The sequence below is a fragment of the Polypterus senegalus genome, chromosome 2 (genome assembly GCF_016835505.1).
Source record: "Polypterus senegalus isolate Bchr_013 chromosome 2, ASM1683550v1, whole genome shotgun sequence".
NCBI classification, from domain to species: domain Eukaryota; kingdom Metazoa; phylum Chordata; class Cladistia; order Polypteriformes; family Polypteridae; genus Polypterus; species Polypterus senegalus.
Window position 1 is genome coordinate 157,452,057 of NC_053155.1, and position 12,653 is coordinate 157,464,709.

Genomic DNA, 12,653 nt, shown 5'->3' on the forward strand with positions numbered 1-12,653 from the left:
TGAACCTAAAATCTGGAATACTTTTCTGATAGAAATTTGCCAGGATACTATGGTGGAGCATTTTAAATAACTGCTAAACACCCATTATGTTAACATAGCTTTCTCATAGGTACATGTTAGTGTGTCACTGTTAAACTATATGTGCATTGAATTATCATTTTCATCAAGGCTCCATAATCCATACTAATCCATACTATTCTCTGATATTCTTTTTCCAGTTTTCTGTGGTGGCATTCTGTGCCATCCCTACATTGATAAATCGAAGGCAGTATGCCAGTTATCCACATTAACATCATCAGATTTTTCACATAAAGCTTTAAAGCCATAAAGACTGATTTAGATCATTTATGTTAGGTAGAATGCCCAGTGAGTGCTAGGTGATCTCTTGGCCTTAGAAACCCTGCAGATTTTTACTTTTTTTTCTCTCTTCCAAATGGCTTTTTTTAATTTTTTTTTTTCTGTCATCCCAATCATCTCACCTTACTTTATGCTTTTTTTACATAGTATTGTCTGTTATTTTTGTTTCATAATAACTTTTCTTCATTTTGTAAAGCACTTTCAGCTACACCATTTTTATGAAAATGTGCTTTATAAATAAATGTTGTTGGTTGTTGTCATCCCCATCTTTTTTTATTTAGCATGATTTCTGTTATTGCTGTAATACTACCGTCTGTTTCAGATGTAACCCATTATGACAGAACACATCCCATCTGTTCCAAAAGGAGTCTCACACCAAGACTTGATCCACATGTTAATCTTACCTCTCTCTTACCTGTACTGGCACATGGCACTGAGAGAACTTCGGAGAAGACTACCTTGTCAGTTCTGCTCCTCAACATGGCACATAACTCTTTAAATTTGGATTGCAGAACTAACCAACTACCCATATTTTTGTCATTTGTTCCAACGTGGGCAATAACAACTGGATCCACCACAGCTCTGGCCAAGAGCCTATCAACCATTCCACAGAGGTCTCCCATCTGTGTACTCAAAAGGCAACACACTGCCACACTATCTGTCTCTGGAGCAAACCTGTGCATCAATTCCCCTGATAACTGAGAACCCAATCACTACCCATTCTAGCCATCTTTTCCTTATTAGGCATTTCTTTTCTATCTATCTATCTATCTATCTATCTATCTATCTATCTATCTATCTATCTATCTATCTATCTATCTATCTATCTATCTATCTATCTATCATATTCTAGCCTTTCTAAAAATCCTTTATATAGCACTCACCAGTAACAAATGAAAAGAGACCTAGTAAGTAATGTAGGTGGAGAGAATGTAATTGCTGGTTCAAAGAACATCTATAATTATTTCCCTGCCATTGATCTTAATGAAAATGATTAACTGTGTCAATTTCACTACAATATTATCTCAATGAAGTTCGCGACTTTGAATGCATAAAATAAAAAAGAAATAACCTTTTTGCAAATTATATCCCCAGTAATATGTTGCTGTTGTGTACAGATTCCAGAAATGAATACATCGGGCATCACCACTACCTAAAAAAATCCATCCAAATAATAATAATAATAATAATAATAATAATAAAACTGTGTGGAAGTTAAATTAATCCCTACAAGCTGCTTCACGCTTTAAAATGAGAACATTAGACTGTCATAGCTTGGAATCCGTTCATTTTATATAATCATCTAGTGTCTTAAATCCCAAGCAGTACATTATCCTAGCACTATCTGTGTAGGAAATCAAAGCCGTGATTGTCAGTGATCCATTCATTAAGAAGTCAGGTTTATTCCGCTATTGTGTGGCAAAGTGTGTAAACAGGACGAATTTCCCCACTGAGAAGTCTTTTCTTCTCATCAATGCCTCTTCATCGAAATTCTAATCGCATTTGCTTAGTTCCAGAAGCAGCCCCTTGAAAACACACACACGCACGCATACACACACACACACGCAGGCACACACACACACATTCTGAGCTACAGAAAGTTCTTTCTTTTTTCTGCTTTAAAATTCCTCCGTTTCTTTTGAGCAACTATTATTAAAAAAAATAAAGCCCGATTAATTTTTGAAGAAATGGGTGGGGTTACATTGAATGAGCTAAATTTTTTTAAAAAATGATTTTCAAAATACCAGTCGTTCCTCACATGTGTGTCCGACACATGCACTTTGGCATGACCTGTGTGCGGGTGTCTAGGGCACACTGCAGTAGTACGGCATTTGTGCTAAAATAAAGTTAAGTACATTTTCAGACTTTATTTTGCACGCGTTCTATACTGGGCCATATATTTCAGATCATGATTATTGTACATATGTATTTATCTATCTTTTTTCACAATGTCAAAAAATAGAATTATTCCGTTAAAACAACTTGCGCATGTAGATTTCGCGTAGTCCTTGACAGGCAAAGGAAGAAGCTGAGATCTGTAACTAGGCAACAAATAATGAGCGGTATTAATACACACTGTCGCCAAAATGTCATTGTTCACGTTCAAGGTTTCCGGCTCAATGAAGAATTCTTGTCTTTGCCTGTTGTACCTGCTCTCTGGCCAGACGCAACGTGGAGATCGGTTCCGTGCTGCTTATCCACTAACCCTGTCGAACCGAAATGGCTTTCGCAAGATACAGCATTAGTACTGAAGTGTTCGCTTCTTTTAGGAATATTCTAACAAAATAAATCAATTCATTAACACGATGCTTACTATCATAGAAAGTAAGACCGGGTGGCGTCTTTAAATAATAATAATAATATTAATAATAATTGTATTAATAGTAATACTAATAATAATAATAATAATAATCTGACGTATTTTAGCCCCATTTCTAAAGTCGTTACCCGTTATTGAGTCTAAGGAAGTGCTTCAAAGCTGGCAAAGTGTAGCGGTACTTTTCTCGGTCTCCAGTGGGCGGCAGTAAGTACAGCCTTTTGGGCTTCGCTGCTATCCAAAGCGCTCAGGTTTGTGGAAGTTGAACTGAAAAGGATGGAATCGGATCATTGTGCGCCTGGAATATAACACTTGTATTATGCTTTACACTTTGTGGAAATTGCTCATCTTGAGCCGACACCTGTATATCATGATCTGTTGGATAACAGACCTCTTCTACAGCTGACAGGATTTTTATTTTAGCCGTCTGTGTGGTGATAATAGGGCGCTAGGACCCGGGAAAGGAATTCACAAGCGGCGGGGTTCTGAGCGTTCACATAGCAGTACTGTGAAGGAAAACCCCATCGGATCTGTTATTGCAGGATACTTGTGAAATATACATAGATTTCTGTCCTTTCCGCAGTTGGAGCTTTCGGAAGATCGCACTTGTGCACTGGGATGCTTAGTAACGCAATGCACGTTCGGAAGATCCGCGATCAAGACTCCCTGTCATAGAGGTGTAGTGGACTTCTCTGCTGCTTAATATTGTCCTTCGTTATCTCTCAACATTTCTCTACATGTATCATTTTTATTCCTCCCCATACTTGGATAACGTCTACACAAAGGAAACAGCACTTCTTAAATATATATGTATATTTTTAATACGTCATCCGAGGATATGTATGCTCTTCAGGGATTAAACGACCACTTGGACAACTTGGCAATGGTTTAGATGGGATATTTTTTTACCTAAATATTATCGCCTGTCTGCAGAATCAAGACGACAACGTGTATTTTGTATTTCCTTATTTCTTTTCCGCTGAGTAGGCGTTGTGATGGTCATAGTTTTTATTACTGACTGACATCAAGATCAGAAATTTTCGGAAACTGGAAATAGGTAAGCTCCCATCACACTGTACATTGTGCTGTAACCGTCTACTGTACTCCCATTTGATAAAGTTCTGCCTGTTAATTAAATGAGTACTTTTCCTGATTGCTGCATTGCATTGATCTGCCAGATCTAGGCATTATTGGCAGTTGTGCGAAGTTGCTGCAGTTGTATAAAAACCATCTAATAAATAACATAGAGATTTCAGCGTGCACATTATCGTAAAAAAAACCAGGCGCGTTGCTTCCCTGCAGTGCCCTTTTCTAAGTTCAGCAGTTGGGAAACAATTTACATTCAAATGGAAATGTGACTTACAGTATGTGAAGAGATTCTGCTGTACATCCATGACACAGTCAGTCTAGTTGTACAGTAACGTTTTAAAAATCAGCTACTAGTTACTCATGAAAGCAAGTCAATTTTCGGATCAAAGCTTTGAAAAGAATTGATCTGGACCTTCGTGTAGCTGTGTAAAAAATGAAATTAAAAAGAATGAAAAATTGTTGTTAAAAGAGAAAAAGGCACGAAGAATATTATCCCATGCTTGGAAGAGTGAAATAATACTCCTCAAGGAATAAATAACGGTGATCGCCGAGGTTCTGTCGCAATGGAATTATATCCAATCGTTAGAATGTTATACAGTATTAGCGGATATAAACCTTGGTGTTTATGTTAGTGTTCGTAATTCAAATGTTTCTTGTGAAATGATTTGGCAAATTTGCTTCTTTTTAATAATTGATCTAACGACAGTGAGATAAAAATAACCTTATGTCAGATTTGCATTTATAGTGCTTGCACATGTTTACATAAATCACAAATTAAGTTGTGTTTCTGTCACAGCAATTCTTGGTTCGATTCCTGCCACAAATCATGCGGACAGGCGATTGGACTTTTAAAATTATAGGATATCTGTCGCAAAATGACGCCGTGCAGGCTAAAGAACCTGATAGATTGCATTTTGCACGAACGCTTAAACTCCTGAAGTTGCCAATAGTGCCGAAATGAGCAGTTTAGGCTGAACCTTATGCCCGCCTCAAGCAATAGGTGGTGGACTTAATCCAAAGATCACTGGAAGTCCGTTTTGTGTAAAGTGATGCATCATTGATCCCAGCTGTGCTCATGCAGTTACCGTCTATCCTAATGATAACGGTATGCACTGCCCACTTAGAAAGCTTAGCGCATTAGCGAAATATAAATCATTTCTAAGATTTCAAAGCGCGGCAGAGAAGAAGTAGAGCTAGGGAAAGAAATGAAGGTGGACCTGTCTATCTAATTATTTATAATCTGAGCGTGAATACAGACCAGGTTTCTTTTTTGTTGCTTTATACACAGACACTTGGATGAATGAACAACAAATAGCATTTGAGGGTGTCTACTCGATCAGTATGATGAAGTGGCTGCACAAGCAAGCGTTTACCATTTATTTTCCTTTAGCGCAAACAGTGGCTTTACGGTTTATATATATATATATATATATATATGATATTTAAATAGTTGCCAGTCTCATATACCTGAATAGTTTACTCGAACGAAAAAAAAAAGTACTGACCAGTGTGTGACTACCACCAAAGCGCCAGATAATTGTGTCAGCGGTCGCTTTATGTGCTCCCGGGAGCTGCTTTGCTCAACATTTTTGCCTCTGTAGCACAGACCTGCATACAGTTCAAAAGCTGACGCATGGTATCTAGGGCTAATCTGTTGTTTATCGTTAAATTAAAAGCATTATTGTTATGTGATATATTACTGTTGTTTGACAGATCGTTGATCCCAATGGCATTAACTTAATGACGAAACGTTTACAGTTGATGCTCCGTGACCTGTGGTACTGAAATAACAGCGCCTCCCAATTCGAAGTACGTTTCGGCAAGTGGAGGAACGAAGGGATTTTAAATGCGGCATGCTGCAAGATGGAGCTGCGTGGAAATGTGCTCTAAGAAAAGCAAAACGCAGGAAGGAAAGAATTGCAAGTGTTTGTTGACGTAGCCGATGCAAACGAATCATGGAAAGTCACTGCAGTATCAATTCATACAATCAACACGGGGCATCCTATCAATCCAAAATTAAAATTTGCAGAATTGTTATTTCTCAAAGACTTAAAGTGCATAGGACTGCTTTTCGAATAATCATAACGCAAAAAATGTTCATATGATTGTATATTTCAGAATGATTTTAAATATTTTATTTTTTTAAGAAAGATCAGTATATTCGAATCAATCATCGTCTTGCATCTTCAGCACTTGTAGCGGACTAACATGCAGTATATGAGACTGGAGGTTTAAATACTTTAGTCTGTCCGGTTGATATCCACACGTGCACTGTAGGTGTGAAAGTGGGATCACCTCCAATGGTTTCAAAACTCGTACTCATTACATATTCAGAAGCCAGAACACATGCCAACGTCCTGGCCAAAATGGATTTGTTCCTCTTATACTTGATCTGAAGGGGTATACTAGCAGCACGGCAGAAGCATATTTTTGAGCTGAAATTTTGGAATTCCTCCAGGACAGCACCTGGCTCTTGTCCTCCCACACGCTAGCCTTGGCAATACAGAATATCTTATTTGATTAAGTAATTAGGTGGTTTCTGCTGGTGCCCCTCTAATCAATCCTATCCTGTTGCTACTGTGAACTTCTCATCACGTTATATTTATTTATTTAGTCGTTTGATCTGCAGCTGACTGTCATCACCCAGGTGTTCCAGGCAAATTGTTTCATGTAAAATAAATTGTATGTCAGCACTCAATAAGCTGCAGGCCTCATTTTGAAATATCTGAAGGAAAATTTGAGAAGGTGTAAATTTGAGTCAATGACCTATTTTTCTGTGTGAGTAGGTATTTGACATAGTACATGTGCCATGGTGGGCTGCTGTGATCCACTAGGATTGGTTTCAGGTTTATCCTTGATACTGCAGTAATAGGCTCCCTACAACCCTCAAATTGAAAAACAAACTGGAAGAAAATATATTGGTGGATGGAATTTTGTTTCCTGCCTTGTGCATAATGCTGCAGGGATAGGCTTCGGCACTCTGTGATGCTACATATGCAGGTTTAGAAATGGAGGTGTAACGTATAAATCCCCAACACTCATAACTTTAAATGTGGTAATTTTAAGCACAAAACCTGTGTGAAATAAAATCTGCTTTTCTACTCTACATGGTGCAGTGTCTAATGATGATATACAGTCATTTTGCAGTGATTCTGTCACATAATGAAAAGCATTGTATTGCATTGAACAGTTGTCACTCCTGTAATTAATGTAGTTTTAGGTAGTCACAGCAAAAACAAGAAGGACATGAACCAGATTCAACATCCAGAGCACCCGTTACTTGATATACATTATCAGACATCATTCAGGATTTGTTGTGACTTTAGTTATTTACCCAACACCCATTTAAGATTTATTCATTACATAAGACCACATATTGATTTCACTTTTACTACAGACTGGACAGTTTTGTCTAATGTTAGGTTCTGTACAGTTAAGGCTTGAAATCCATTTTCTGTACCACACTGCACCATATGTTTGATTTAATAGATGTGTCAGAATATGTACACTTGCTGCAGAAGATTCCAATATGTAGGCCTCCTCTTTTCTATCAAAACCTTTCAAACAACAATGCATTTATGAAACCACTACTAATGCGATATCATTTTGCGTTTTTAAGCTTTTCTCCTGTATAGCAAGCAGTGTGTAATGTCAATGGCATGTTTAAGAATGACTCATAGACAGAGGATGTGAAACAAAAATAGATGTATGACTAGAGCTGTGTGTGTTTAATAGTGCTTGATTTACAATTTCTGAAGGAAATGTTATATATTTCTCTCCTGTCAAGTTCTAACACATGTAATAGTTGTTTTAATGACTGAGGGGATAGAATGCATTGAATAATGATGAAGACTGCATCTTATCCATTTTGTTAGGGGGATTATTAGAAGCAGCAGGTTAAACATCTATAAAAGACACCCAACACATGTTAAATGATATTTGCTTAACAGAGACAACTGTTTAAATTAATTACAATGAAAAGGGTTAAGGGTGAGAAAGGAGTCCCCTAATCTTGTTCTACATGGTAAACTATACATTATATTATGCTAGCAGTTTCAGGTAACTGTGACAAAAATGCTGCAGTAGTTCTAGCATGTTAGGGATAAAAGCCATAGAATTTAGAATATGCCCCACATATAATCTACAATATAATCCAACTCTTTTTATTTATTTTTTTGTTTAAGATAATATACTGTAATTACTGTGAAATTATGAATAAAACATTACCTGCAAGAAGGTATTGCTAGATTCTACGATTAAAATAAAATAAAACCACAGAGTATTCCTTGAGTTTATTGAATGACAAATGCTGGTCTCATGCTTATCTAATGAGAACATGGGCAGCGTTGATCCTTTGATTAGAGGATGGACACTGACAAATCCCCAAGTCCCCTAAATATGATCACACAAGTGCCTCAATAATTCTCAGTGAATAAGACTGGACAAAAAGGAACATGATCTTTGTCATTTGCAATATCTGAAATTATAATCATATTTATGAAGTGTGGCCTGATGGGTTTTTGGAATTATTCATCAATTTTGGTCTGGACATAGCAAAATGGGAGGCTGCTGAATGGAAAATACAAATAAAAGGATTGGTTGCCGCAAAAATTAAATTTCAACCATGTCATTCCAGGTTAGAAATACTGCAATGATGCAGAAGATACAGTATGGCAAAGCTAAACAATAATTCATTCCAACTGCTCCTTCAGTACAGAAAAGTATTTTTCATGAAAAGGCTATATGTATTTTAATTGGTAGGTTGCTAGCAATATTTGGGTTATGAAAAATTGGTAAAATCAAAGTTAAAAAATTCTATATGACTAAAGTACATTTTTATCTCTTATGAAATAGAAAACATTCTTACAACTCTTTATCTTGCCATTTACATAATCACTTCTCCTTAAAATGCCACTCACCATATTTTTCCATACTATACACATTAAACATACACAGAATAATGACTCAATTACATTCTGATATTGTACGTTAAAATACGGTTAGGAATTAAAGTAAATCATTTTTGAAATGTTTGATCAGCAACTGTTTAGCCCTCTACCACAGGGCTAAACACAAACACTTAAAAAACTGTAGTGTTGCACAACTTACCACTGGCCAGTGGTTTAGGAAAGGCTGCTGTTTGCATAAATCCTTAAATTCAAAATGATCCATCCTTCCATTATCTAACCCGCTATATCCCAACTACAGGGTCACATGGGTCCGCTGGAGCCAATCCCAGGAAACCAACCCCGGGCAGGCTGCCAGCCCAACCCAGGGCGTGCACACAAACACCTAGCACAATTTTAGAATCGCCAATGCACCTAACCTGAATGTCTTTGGCAGGAAACCCATGCAGACACAGGGAGAACATGCAAACTCCACGCAGGGAGGACCTGAGAAGTGAACCTGGGTCTCTTAACTGTGAGGCAGCAGCGCTACCCACTGCACCACCCTAAATTCGAAATGATTGGCTTTAAAAAAACAGAACTATTGCAAATGCAATTTCTCTCATTTTATTTGAAATTTCATTATGGATATGTTGTAACTTCCATAAAAATGTGTTAATTTTCTGTGAGATTTGCATTAATCTTACATTGAATGAGTAGGTACAAGTTTTTGAATAGTAATTTGAGATATAATTAAACTCAATCGACATCTATATTTGGAAACATGAATAGCAATTTAAGCATTGTGTGGAAAAGGTTAAGACATGTACTGTACGTAACATGTCAGGGAGACAATCTGGCTCATAACAGATAATTTCAGATTAGGAAGGTTTCCTTGAACCCAGTGCCAGTTTCCTATGACCCTAATATGGGTTTTAATCTGTGTGGATTGCCATTCTGTTTAATCTTTTTAAAATTGACCATTAGCTTATTATTCCATATCCCCGTTTCTTCGTTATGAAAGAGAATTTAGAGAAGTTCCCTTTCAAATGCCTTGTATTGTAATACATTTGTATTGTATTGTATTTTAGAAACGAGTAAAAAGCAGAAAACACCTGGAATACCAATTCTTTATACATGCTCTCACTCACTCACATTACTACATCAATCCATACTGGGCTAATTCGGAGTTCCCTTTTAACCTAATAGTCACTATGATTGAGATGCAGGAGGAAATCAAAGTGAGAGTAACAATTCAACTCACTTTCTAAGATTTGTAAAATAACAGTACTAAGCACTTCTTCTTCTTCTGCTTCTTCTTGTTCTTCTTCTTCTTCTATTGGCTGCTCCCGTTAGGGGTTGCCACAGCAAATCATCTTGTTCCATATCTTCCTGTCCTGTACATCTGGCTCTGTTACACCCATCAACTGCATGTCCTCTCTCACCACATCCATAAACCTTCTCGTAGGCTTTCCTGTTTTCCTCTTGCATGGCAGCTCTGTCTTTAACATCCTTTTTCTAATATACCCAGCATCTCTCCTCTGCACATGTCCAAACCAACACAATCTCGCCTCTCTGATTTTGTCTCCCAACCGTCCAACCTGAGCTGACCATCTAATATACTCTAAAACAGTACTATCCACTATGCCACTGAAATAAAAACACAACTATTTATACTGTTGAATCCATACAATATAATACATACTGTACATACATACATTTTTATAGCCACATTTACTCCAGTTCAGGAACATGGGGATCCAGAGTCTATCAGGTACAGGGCAAAATCCATCATTGTACAGGTAGTCAGTCAGCCCATCACTAGGCTCACTATTCACTCACATACTCAACACTCATTCATATTGCAGGTGATTTAAAGACGCCTGTTAACCTAACCCGCATATCTTTGGAATGGTAAAAGGCTGGAGTACGCAGAAAAAAATACTTGTTGTGCAAGTTCCACACAAACTGACTTGATGTCAGGATTCTGAATATGTACATGTAACTATGCACTCTTCCATATAAATCCACCTGTCAGTCCGTCTACATCATTTTGGCAATTGTGAATGTTACAGTTTGGCAAATCACTGTAAAGTATGTAAATCCTAAAGAAAAGATGATTATAAAGGAACAAAAGTAATAATAAGTGCACATATGATGTGGTATGTATAGTAATTTTCCTATTATCGTTCCTTTCCAGTGAAACCATTTCTTAAGGAAATTACATTTGGAAAACATTAATAACCACAATGAAAGTGAATTCCACCTGCAGATGCAGATGACTTTGTATTGTTGTTTTTTTAACTGTGTTTCAATTAAACTTAATTAAACAATTACACTGCAAATTTTCACAATAATTGCTCGGCAGCATTAAGTGCAGATACAAAGTAAGCACAGCAGTTTCACAGCATAGAAGATACCAGACTAATCAGGGCATTATAATGTAAACTAAGAAGGGCTATATTTAGAATTAATAACAAAATAACAATTAATTCATAAGCATGCAAAACACCATCTACAAGAAATGCCCAAAAACCAGACGTGTATACAGTATATGAAATTCTTCTGTACTGTACATTCTGTGTTATGTCAGAATTAGACAATAGTCAAAGGCCTTATTTTATTCATTCACTTGCTGGGTTACTCTTTTTAGAAAGTGGCAACCTAAAACAACGGAAAGTTGGAATGAAAAGAATTTTAACTGGTAGAGTGTGTTTGAAAATATCTGAAAAGTAGTCTGCAACACCTATTTTACTCCAGTCATGCTGAAAGCTTTTATTAACAGTTTATGGGTCCAAAAAAGAAATAAAGAGCAGGTTAACATTACCATAATGGGGCTCTTGAACCAACAATACTGTATATTAGGTGCCTGTTCGTCTTAAACGGTAATATCCTTTGTTTGTGTTGTTGGGTTAACTGCCTATCCTCCCTTTGAATTCACTATTACATCCTTCAGGGTGGAATCGTGACTGGAAGGAGTAGTTCACTCTTTGGCTTCCTGAACATCTGGTACTGTTTCTGTTACCAGCACTTTTCAGGCAACGTTCTTTGGGTCCACTCCTGAAAAAAGAAGGCAAACAGACTTTGGGACATGTACAGTTCTTAAGACAGTTCCATTGTTTTTGCCCAAGAATCCACTGCATTTTGCACGGAGACACAGAGCAAACTCTATAATATATTTCATTATCTATACTGCATATTGTATATGTATTTAATTTCTAATACTGTGTTGAGTTTATGTTGCATGCTTTTTAGTCATATTTGTAATTTTACAGTACATTGGGTTTTAAGTAGAATTGCACTTAGTAGGTGGAAATTGAAAAACAAATTTTAAATGCTAATGTTCTTCAGGTGATATTTCAGGCAAAACCATGAAAAAGATTGGTTAGCCTTTTAAAAGGTTGGATAGGTCTGATTTTTTGCTAATGAAATTTCTTTTGAAACTTTGAAATTTGAAGTGTCTTTCTTTAATTATTAAGAAAATCATATGATTGTTACTCCTTGATGAATTTCCAGATGACTTAGCTACATTTTCCTAAAATGACTTTTATATATTTTTAAAATATATTTTTAAAAATCTGGAGTAGAAAATTCTGTTTTAAACCTAGATCTTAACACCTTCTAAATCTTTATGTGTTAAATTGCCCTGAACAGCAATGCTTCACTTTTTATAAAATGCCTGACACCTTAGTCACTCTTATATAACTGAAATTTTCTCATATTTTGCAACAAATTGTATTGCCACTACAAAGAGAGTACAATGTTATTGGTGGTGCCATCAGGCTATAGTACTTAGAATATGAGTGTTAGTCACTGTATTAAAGGTCAGCATTAGTCACCTTTTTTGAAAATTTTAGGCTTCTATTTATTTTATCTTACAGTGCCCCTCATATCTAATGTATCTGATTTAATGACTAGAAATTGAGTTTGGTATACTTCATGCTTTCACCGGCTGTTAACTTGCTCCTACTGCACAGTCTTTCGCTGACAGTAGTGAGATATAC

At 36.6% G+C, this 12,653-nt stretch overlaps 1 protein-coding gene across 2 annotated transcripts in view; it reads left to right on the forward strand.

Annotated features, from left to right (window-relative positions):
- The first annotated feature begins 2,923 nt into the window (after positions 1-2,923).
- LOC120523506 (interleukin-1 receptor accessory protein-like 1) overlaps positions 2,924-12,653 on the forward strand; it is a 1,790,033-nt gene continuing 1,780,303 nt past the window's right edge. For both annotated transcript variants that reach the window (XM_039744882.1, XM_039744883.1), the window contains exon 1: positions 2,924-3,731. The gene's annotated coding sequence lies outside the window, so the exon portion shown is untranslated. The remainder of the gene's footprint in view (positions 3,732-12,653) is intronic.